This window comes from Lagopus leucura, unplaced genomic scaffold, assembly GCF_019238085.1.
Source record: "Lagopus leucura isolate 7727_CA_CO unplaced genomic scaffold, USGS_WTPT01 Super-Scaffold_100157, whole genome shotgun sequence".
In the NCBI taxonomy this organism is placed as follows: Eukaryota; Metazoa; Chordata; class Aves; order Galliformes; family Phasianidae; genus Lagopus; species Lagopus leucura.
Window position 1 is genome coordinate 32,496,043 of NW_024962334.1, and position 10,396 is coordinate 32,506,438.

At 34.4% G+C, this 10,396-nt stretch overlaps 1 protein-coding gene and 1 long non-coding RNA gene across 2 annotated transcripts in view; both read left to right on the forward strand.

The window, feature by feature from the left end:
• The window catches only part of PLXDC2 (plexin domain containing 2), a 233,021-nt gene that overhangs the window by 71,453 nt on the left and 151,172 nt on the right, over positions 1-10,396 (forward strand). The gene's annotated exons all lie outside the window — the stretch shown is intronic.
• LOC122189622 overlaps positions 5,667-10,396 on the forward strand; it is an 11,221-nt gene continuing 6,491 nt past the window's right edge. Inside the window, exon 1 of the long non-coding RNA XR_006181893.1 lies at positions 5,667-5,716. This is a non-coding gene — a long non-coding RNA (uncharacterized LOC122189622). The remainder of the gene's footprint in view (positions 5,717-10,396) is intronic.

Genomic DNA, 10,396 nt, shown 5'->3' on the forward strand with positions numbered 1-10,396 from the left:
CTCATATGAGTATTAGTTACTCATATGAGTATTAGTTACTCATATGACATATCCACCAAAAGATGAGAGTGCAGACATCTTATATCTTATATATTTTTTCCGTAAGATTGGAAAGTATCAGGAAAGTTATTCTGAGCAGAATAAACCTTAATGATTCAGATGATTAAGGCCAAATACAATGTATATATGTTATTAGAAAAATCATTTTTATTGGTTCTGTTCTTTTCATTCCTATGCTTTTAAAATAAATCTAAATACATTTATAGTTTGCAGTGCTGAAAAACTTGTAGTAGCTATGCTTTTAAGTCTGCTATGTTTGTTGCTTACAGTATGCTGTAGTTTTGCTGCCATTTACTTTGCAAGAGTGTACTCTCTGTAATACTGCAAGCTTGTTAAGTACTTTGATAGATGATGCTTTCCACCATCTCGTAAGAGGCTAAGCATCTGACCAGCTGGCCATTGTTCTTAACACGTCGTCAACACAGAGTCTCTTGTGATGTGTATGTTCAGTTAAAAAATTGTACAAATGCTGCATTCTGATTTAATAACAGAAGAATTTTGTTCATATGTACTCTGTTCCCTGAGGAAGCAAAGAATGCAATGATTAATAACCTCAAACATCTATATTTACTTCCTCTGAGTATTTTGATTGCTTTGCACGTAGTAAGTTCTACAATATTTTTCTAACACACTTCAGGTTATGCATATTTTGCTATCTAAATTCTTCCTGTTGTATTGCTTATATGTGACTACAGGAATCCCCTAACATTATGAATCACTTAAACCACCTGCATTAGAATCCACACAGGAGATGAATATGACTGCCCTATACACTGGCATGCATTACTTTAATCTCACTACCTCCCATGTCAACAGCAGTGACATTAAAACAAATATTTTCTGATCCAAGAACACAGAGATCCCAAGCACACCTCTGTTGTTACCCCTTTTTTGGTACCAGGATGGCTGACGTTCTACAACTGTAGACAAAACAATTTGCACTCAGAAATTATTTTCTGGGTAAACCCAGATCTGCTCACATACAGCCTTTACAAAGGGTTGGGTAAATTTGACTGCAAATAGTAATAGGCCTGGCTACATTCATCATCCTTGGTAATCAGGCTTAATATTTAGTTACTCAACATGTGTTTTTTGTTTTTCGCTTTGATGTTCAGAAATCAAAACTTTGTTCAAGGTTTAGAAATATTTCTTTTTATTTATATTTTTATTTTTTAATGAATATTTTGATAACATGGATACTTTTGTTTAGTTCTCTTACTGTCAGAAGAACATACAATTTTACTGTGAAGAAAATAGATAAAATGGAATAGGATAAATTATCTGCCTTGCTGTTCATAAAAACAGCATGAAGAGGAGAGGTGTCAGGGGATATTCTGAAGGTCTCTGAGCTGTTGCTAAGTAAACTCCAAGTTTTTTTTTTCCTGAAAGGAGAAGGAATGTCTCTCAGGCTCTGTGGCTAGTTTGTTTGCTCAGTCGTAGTGAAGAAGTGAACTCCAGAGCAAGCAGGCTTATATGAGTCCTCTCGACTAGTGCTGAGTCTGATTCAGAATTGGGCATGCTGCAGATGCCAGATACTGACATTTCGAATTCCCATCAACAAGGCCAATCTTAATTTTCTGTCCATGAAAAGTTATTCATTATTGTTGATAATTAGAGCTGATTGGAAAACTTGAAAGAGGCATTATTTTCTTCTGGTTTAATTTTGTGTTACTTTTTGTGCACCCAAGCATTTTCATGTTTAAAATTCCTATCAAGCTCTATTTTTCCTTCTGCGCTTTTTTTTTTTTTTTTTTTTAAGTTAATTTGGATGTTCTTATAACTTCAATTTCAAGCATCAATTTGTATTTTTGATTAACATATGTATATTTTTTTCATCAATGTTGCTTCTGTTGAAAGAGGCTGGGCTTCCTGAAATAATTACTGTAAAATGCAAAGTGGTTGCTGTGTTTATTTGACCATAGCTTAAGTTTATCTTAATGAGGTAAGTTCTGTTTTGAGCTAATTGGGTGAGAAAGAGTTTAGATATTTGCATAAGTGAGTGTAATCAATTTAATGGTGTTCTGTAAATTCAAGTGTTATTTTTTTATGTGCTGTTACATGAGCATTTCATTCTTGAAATTAAATGATGTACTTAAAATTGCCTCAGTAACTGTAGTAATTACTCTCAAGTGCAGTTATATAGCACATGTAGTGATATTTCTCTTTTTAGCTCATTGTTAAAAAGATTATAGTGTTTCTGATTGTGTTTCTATAGAAAGTTTCTATAGTGTTCTTCTATGGCTGGTCTTCACCATGTTCACCTAGGTACATAAACATGACATTACTATTGAAAAGAAACCTACAATTCATGAACTATGCAGTGAGGCATTTGAGCAACCACATTTCCTAAAACTTAAGAGTATGAGCCCAGGGTTTCTTCACTTGTAAATACAGGCATTAATTATAAGGCCTTGATGAATGTAAGCTTCCTTTTTTTCAGATATGTTCTGCTCTAAAATTCTAGATTGCTAACCTCCAACTAGCTAGTGAAATCACATTGTTTGGGAGCAAGTAAATGTTTCTCTGAGCTTATTAGTATTTCCCATATTCTACATATGAGATTATACATGTGCAGATCATTTTACACAACCACGTGTATAAAATATGGTTTCCCTGTGATATTGGATAGAGGGAGTGAGGTACCTCCAGAAGCAATACTTCTATTCTAATGCATCTGCGATAAACAGTGTGGACAGTTCCTTCTGCTGCATGGACAAATTTTATCAGAAGTCTATGTAACTAACTTATACATGCTGTATAGCATGTGTAGAATTATAGTCCAAAAAGAAATAGAAGAGATAAATGAAATCTTTGTGTTGATGTTTACCACGAAGATGGAAACAACAAAGACTTCCACTAAGAAAATCTTGTGATTGGAGAAGACTGCAGAAATCTTGTGGATTTCTTTGTGGAGGACATGGTGGAGAATGTTGAAAATAAGAAGACTTTAGAAGATGTCATGAAACAAATTGACAAAAAATAGCAGACCTCAAGAACGAGGGAGTTTTCAGTAAAGACTTCTTATATCACTCATAAGTGAGTACTAAAGTACTTAACCTCTTGCCAATTCCTTTGGACTGAGGAGCAGAGGGAAGCAAGTATGCCTGTTTGTGTAACAGGCCCTTGGAAGCAATAGCACATAGAAAAAGTACATCTCAAATAAAGGAACAGTTGTGCTTATAGGACAAAAACGCAATGGTACTAACTTCACAAATAGAAACATGGACCTTGACTTGCTGACCAGCACAGCTGAAGAGTAAGATTGGGATTGATAGTTTTATGAATGCTCCAGATAAATGAACAGGAATCATCCAAAAATAAATAGATACGTAGGTTTTCCTAATAAGAAAATGCAATTTTGAAAATTCTACTCTTCTACATTGAATACTGTGTGCAACTCTGGACTCCCTTTCCCAAAAAGGGCAGAGTAGAATAGGAAAAGGTAAGGAGAAAGGCATTAAGAATAACCCAAGGTTGTTTTGTTCATTGTTATATTTTCATTTTCTAGTGTTCTCATAGTATCTACAAGAGGATAATATATCATATAGGACTACCTCAGAGACTGAAAATTAGTTTATAACTAGTGTTGTGACACATTAATTCTATGACAGGAATCCTTCTTCCAATGTCAGCTAGATGAAACTGACAGTAAATAACTTCCTGCAGTAGCTCAACGGAAACAGTCTCAATTTCAGTATTGTGCATCAACTTTTCTTTATTCTAAACAACACTCTTGCTCAATCAGGATGCTTATTCTCTTTTCTTCATAAAAAGGGATATATTAATGTTTGGGTTTTTTTTAATTCTATCTATGAGTTGAGCGTCTTTATGATTCTCACATGTTTCAGCTATAAGGCCATAAAGATTCATTTTATTAATACAGCCATAAGGATTCATTTTATTAGTTGGACTGACTAGAAGGTTGTCCTCTAAGATTGTGAACTTTTAAATGTCTGTGCTTGCATGACTCAGTTATAGAAAGAGATATCTCGAGGGAAGAGGAAAGCTTTTAATAAGTCTGTTTTTCATTTTGACTGTAAATATGCTATGAAGAGAAAAAGCTTCTAAACACCACTTTATTGTCTACAGCAACACATTGTTAGCAGAACACCTCAGGGGCAGAGTAGTTGTGATTTTCTACTTAATAGAAGCACCAGCAGGCAGAATTCTCATTCTCTCTCTCTCTTTTTTTTTTTTTCGTTTTGTTTTATCCAGTGTTTTCATCAGGCATAGGAAATGTAATAGGCAATTACAAACAAACATGGCTTTAATTGTTTGTTTTAAATTTTGAAATAGAAGTAAAAGATATTCATTAATTCCTTTTCTTTCAGATGTTCTAGAAGAAATTTACTCATTTTTCATTGTTGTTTTGTCTCTAATATTTTTGTACCCAAACACATTAAAAGTTAAATAAATGTGTGTTCTCTAGATAAAACTGTTTAGTGAAGTTTGTAAAATTTTTTTTGAACTCTGACTTGTATTTGCATAATAAAAAACCCCATAAAATTGTAATGAGTTGATACGTTTCTATGCAATGAATACTGTCTGTACATTTGTTTTGCCTAAAGCCAATTCCAAGCGCAAAAAAGAAATAACAAGAGCAATGAAGAGTCTGAAACATGTTTGCTACAGAAATACCATAATCTGCATGGAAGAGTTTCATTTAGGTTTATTCAGTGGTTTCTGTTTAGTGATTTGTTCTATAAAAGTTAAGAAACAGTTCGAAATTAGAAAAGGCTTGATCTTATTTTTCATTTCTAGTCTAAATGCGGCATGAGGGAAAATACTGTTTACTAGTTCTAATATTCAAAAAATGCACAGACAAAAATGAATTTGAATTTTAAAAATATATAGATAATACTGCTTTTGCATTTAAAATTACCAGACTTACTTAATAGTAGAAGTTTACTACTGGAGATGTTATACTAATAGAGAAGTTTTACTACTTCCCTGAAAGAGTGGTCAGGCACTGGAATGGGCTGCCAGGAAGGTGGTGAAGTCACCGATTCTGGAGGTGTTCAAGGAACATCTGGACGTTGTGTTGAGGGATCTGGTTTAGTGAGAACTACTGGTGATAGGTGGATGGTTGGACCAGATGATCTTGTAGGTCTTTTCCAACCTTTCTGTGATTCTGTTTTGGTAGATGTCATATTTTTATAATGTCTCTAGTGAAGTTAAATATTTAGATTAAATTATATAAGTGAGAACCAGTCCACGTAGCATTAGGTGATGAATTGTAAGCGTAAAGTTTGCCTTCCTAGTCAGTTGTAAAAACAAATAGTGCTGTTGTAACAACAGATAGAAATCATCTCATCATGTGAAGGAAGAATCACTCACTGATGTTTCCTCCAATCTCCAGTGACTATAAACAGATCCTGACTGACTAAAGGGCTTACATTTTACATGGATGAAGTTAGATTACTGTAAGGGAACTGCTGAGTCGTGGCCTGAACCACTGATTGATCACCTGAGGCAAGGACTGGGTCAGCCATGGGAGCACAGGTGAAGGCAATTCAGCTGTGTGATCTGAAGGGTGGAGCCTGGCTGCACTTCTCCTAGACCCCATTTAAGGGCTGACTGCCACTGAGAAAAGATGTCTTTCTGGAGATCCTTCTTTTATGGAGTCTTTTCTCTAAACCCAGATCTCTAGATACGGGTGAGCATTCCTTCTTTGTTTATTTCTTTTCCTGTTTTCACCATGATAACCTTTCCAGCTGTAGCACCAACTATAACAGTTACTCTCAAACTATAATAGTTTAGGTTTTGGTGTTGTGGTGTGTGGTTTTTTTGTTTGTTTGTTTGTTTGTTTTAAAGTTATCTAAAAAGGAGATACAGTTTTCTGTTCAGATGTATAGAATACTATTTAACCATTAGGTAACCAGTAAGTAAAAAATATTTAGTTCAATATTTTCTTATTTAAGAAAATGTAAACACTAACAGTTTGAATAAATGTGTATTAAGTGGCACTGTTAAATTGGTTATTGTTTTATGGATATATATTCTTTTAAATATAATGTGATTGCAAGAAAAGGTGAAAAATTATACCAGCTAGAGGGATTCGACTTTTAGGAAAAATGTACATATGAAAAAAAAATTAAACTGAAAGATTTAAGTTAACCTTCTCTGTTTGCTGATTTACCTTTGGATTGGATTTGGTGATTCCAATCATCTTGATTTAGATCTGCACACCCTGACATACTATGAATTGTTCCATTAACTTTAATGAGTCTATTTCACATGCAGAGCTAAACACCTGTGGCAGTGTTTGCAGGAACTTGCACTGGAGTGCAATGTTTCTGTTTTACTTATTACTTAAGCTCGTTTTTAGTATTAATTTAAAGTTTTGTATTTTCTTTAAAGTTCTAATACACATATTAGCCCCTTCATCTACAAGTTATATGTCAGAAGTAGGGTTGCTGAGGAGGTTTTTCTGTAAGCAGCTGCAGTGAGTTGCAAGATTCTCATCTGTTCCTTCAGTAGCTGGTCTATAAACTAGACAGAAAGCAAGGACAGGTAAGAGTAAATAAGCAAAACACCTGTGCTTTTGTAAACCAGTTGTTTCTTCTAAGCCTGTTAACAGGGGTAAGTATGAAGATACTATTTAAATGCGTTCACTTTCTAGAGTGAAACTAGATGAGATCTAGTAAAATGACTGTTTCAACTTTACACAATATCTTATTGTAATCTCAAGTTAAAAAAAAAAAAGTTTAAAAAGTCACATAGGTATTTGCCAGGATTTATAAAATTGACTGTCTGAGCCACGTTCAGGACAGTGTTTAATCTAGCATAAACTCATTCTATTATAAATGCAAAACAATGCCACATAATTTAAGTTGCATATAACTAGGACTAAACACACAGTAATAGATATCTCAAGGTAGCTCTTCCTTTTCCATCTGAATATTCATTCTTGCTGAAATTGAAAACGGGATTTTAATATCTATCATTTTTGTACCCAAAGTGCAAGTGACAAATGGCAGTGAAAATTGAAGTTCAAGCTAGGACTAGAAGCCAAATCAATTGACAGGCTGTATGTATGGTGTTTCTGATTCAAACACATTCAGTAATGTTCTGCATTTTATTAGATTTTCTGCTGTATTTCAAAGGTCAAAGGAAAACATTGATAACAGGTGACAGAATTGCTTGTTTTGTTGTTATACACACTAGAACTCCTAGCAAATCTGCTCAACTTATAATTCAAAATTCATCTTCTGAAAATGCCAGCTCTTTTAAGAAACATTCAACAAATACACTTACGTGAGGCTTTTTCATGAAATATCTAAGGGTAGACTTTTCATTCTGGCAGTGAACTGTCTACAATGCTAACATATTATTCCTCTGAAATAGGCACGTATTCAAGAATAGGGATAAACAGATCACTTTAGCAGAAGTCCAGACATCCAGCAGGCAAATGGAAGTGTCATAGTTTTCCTAAAGCCTCGTATTTAAAAAGTAGGTCGGGTGGAGAAGTAGAACTCAGAAGAGAAGACATCTGTGGTTTAGCATAGATATAAAAAGTAAACAAAAAAGTGTCAGGTAAGGTATGGATAGGCAGACTACTGTTACTAAACAGAGAATGATTACTCGGTCTCTCAGCATGGCTGTTTCAGGAGAAAGAAGAAATACCTCTAACTCTTACACTGATAGACAAATGTTTTTGTTACAGATGAACAGGATTTTACAAACTTACTAGTATCTTGTGGCATTTTGTTCTAAATATTACAAAAACTTGAGTTCTCAAAACTTTGAAGCAGACTCTTAGAGAAATGGGGGGGGGGGGGGGGGGTGATTTTTTTTTTTTAGATTTGGTGTTTTTTTTTTTTTTTTTTTTTTCTCTTCAATGATGCACCATGGACTACCATTCCGAAAGCAGCACTAACAGAAGGTGATCATGTTTCATTCTCAGCCCACCCATATGAATGAACGGGTTTCTCTCAACTCTTGGTTCAAAAAGCTGCAGCAGCTGATGTGAGAGTCAGTATTTTTGGCACTTGTTTGCTTTGTGCATGCCACAGGAAGCAGTTATTCCTCTGCCTGGCTGCAGCGAGCTCAGGTCATGCTCACTGCATTAGTTGTACTGCCGTGTTTAATTTTGCTTACTGACAGAACCTGAAGCATTGAAAAGAAAGGGGGGAGAGAAATGCTTCCCTTATTTATTTTCTTATAACAACCCCAAGCGTTCATAAGGATAGCGTGATGTTTAGGCAGTGTATTGTAGAGGTATGGAAATTCCTTTAATCTCCAGAGACGTGGAAGAATGGCAGAACATTTTTTCTGTAGGACTGCTGCATGTAAGGAGCAATAATATGACGCCTGCTAGCCAAGGTCCTATTTATGAGAGGTTATTGTTCACAATCATATCTACTTCGCAACCTCTTATACAGCATTAAAGAAGATAACAATTTCCATCTAGTTATCTCCAGTGGTTATAGTCTGAATGCTTTTATAAATATATACACACACACACACACACACTCTTGACGTGTAAATTTATTCTGTGCATTTTTAGAATCCAGATGTCATTTTATGTTACAGAAAACCTACTTTCACATTCTGTAATGTAGTAGACAAAAAGCCCTGTGCCAGTGGAAGGTGTACTGATTTCTGATTTCCTACTTGTAGTTAATTAGTTTATTCAGGAAATATCAAGTAAAGATGCTTCCATTCCCTTTCCAAATTCCTCCTATTTCAAAAGTCAGAATGAAAACTTTTGACTTTAGGAATTGATCTGGATATAAAGATCCTCTCTTTCTCTTTTTCTTTATGACAGAAATTTGGAAAACTGTTGTAGAAATGATTTTGAATATCTGATATCTCAAGCGATTTGTGAAACTTTTTTCCTGGAAATGCTGTTACTTTCTTCATTATATTTTTTTTTATTTTAAAAAGTATTAATTTTAATGAAGTAGTCAATTTCTTTCACAATAGCAGAAAGAAACAAACTGAAGTAGTATCCCTAATAAAAAGCTTTATTACTTATGTCTACTTACGTGACCTGCATATTGAAGTAGTAATGGTGTGATGTTTATGAAATTACCTTAGTTCTGAAGATGTGGTTGGCAGCAAGATTCATTGGTGGTTCTGTTGTTTGTTTTTTTGTTTGGTTTGTTTTTTATGATTCTTTGTCACAAATGAAGGCTAATGTAATCTCTATAATTATCATTCTCCAATACCTCAGGCAGCAAAAGCTGCGCTCTGTGAATGAAGTTTTTTTTTTTTTTTTTTTTAACAAATTCAGCAGACTTTAGTGCCATGTTTGCACCTGAAAAGGAGCCCAAATTCTTGGTGGGAGTTACCATGTAGGTGTATGGAGAAGAACCTTTCACAGTTGGCATCCTTAGCTACTTTAACAGGTGCAAGTAGATGTCAGCAACAAATGTTGATAAAGCTAGCTTTTTTCCTTAGTTCAGGGAATTTGACCCATTACTTATTTTTCTAGGCGAAGAGGTTATTTCAGTGTATTCTAAAATGTTTTCTAGAATTGCTACGTGATCTGGTTCACCAACACATAGTACAAAATCGAAGTGTTGCTTATCTACATTTGATCAGAACACTTAAGTAGCATTTATACTATCTGTAAAGACACTTAATATTTCTTGTTTAAATATGCACTGTATAAATATTTTATCAACCATATGTTGCAAAGCTTCTCACTTCCTGTCTGCGTTTTTCACTACAAGGAAAAAAAATGCTTGCATTTTAAGAGTATTCTATTCATGTGCTATCACACAATTTTATGTGTCATTAGGTGGAAAAAAAATAGCTGTTTTTAAGGGCATATTCATGATCACAGCTTTAATCTTTGATCACAGAGTGGCCCTTATTAGTAATGTTTTCAGGGTTTTTTTGTTTGTGTGTTTTATTTCACATTTCATTGCTGGTGATGTAGGAAAACAACTGTTTGATATTATGATAGATCTATCTTTTTAAAGTATTCTCTAAATAAATTACTTTTCTGTTTTCGCTAGTTCAGAGTAGATAAGACCCTGGAGATGGGAAGGGGAATTCAAAAATTGCTTAATCCAGTACTATCTTTTTTGCAATTAAAGGTATTAGTGAACTCATTGTCTTATTTTGTCTTTGCTGCTTCAGCAATTGTCACCATTTGCACCTGTGATGTTCTTTATCAGTAGCTTTTTTTACAGAACTGAGGATTCTAGCTAGACACACAAAAAAGGTAGATTTTGCTTTTTTGCGAAGGTGAAATAAGAAAAGAAGTGCCACCTTTTTCCAATAGAAACACACAGTTCTATTTTCCAGAAATGTTTCCAATGTGGCTCACTGGAAGACCCTATGCCAAGAAGCATTTTTCTTCCCTAGTGAAGAAAATGAACCG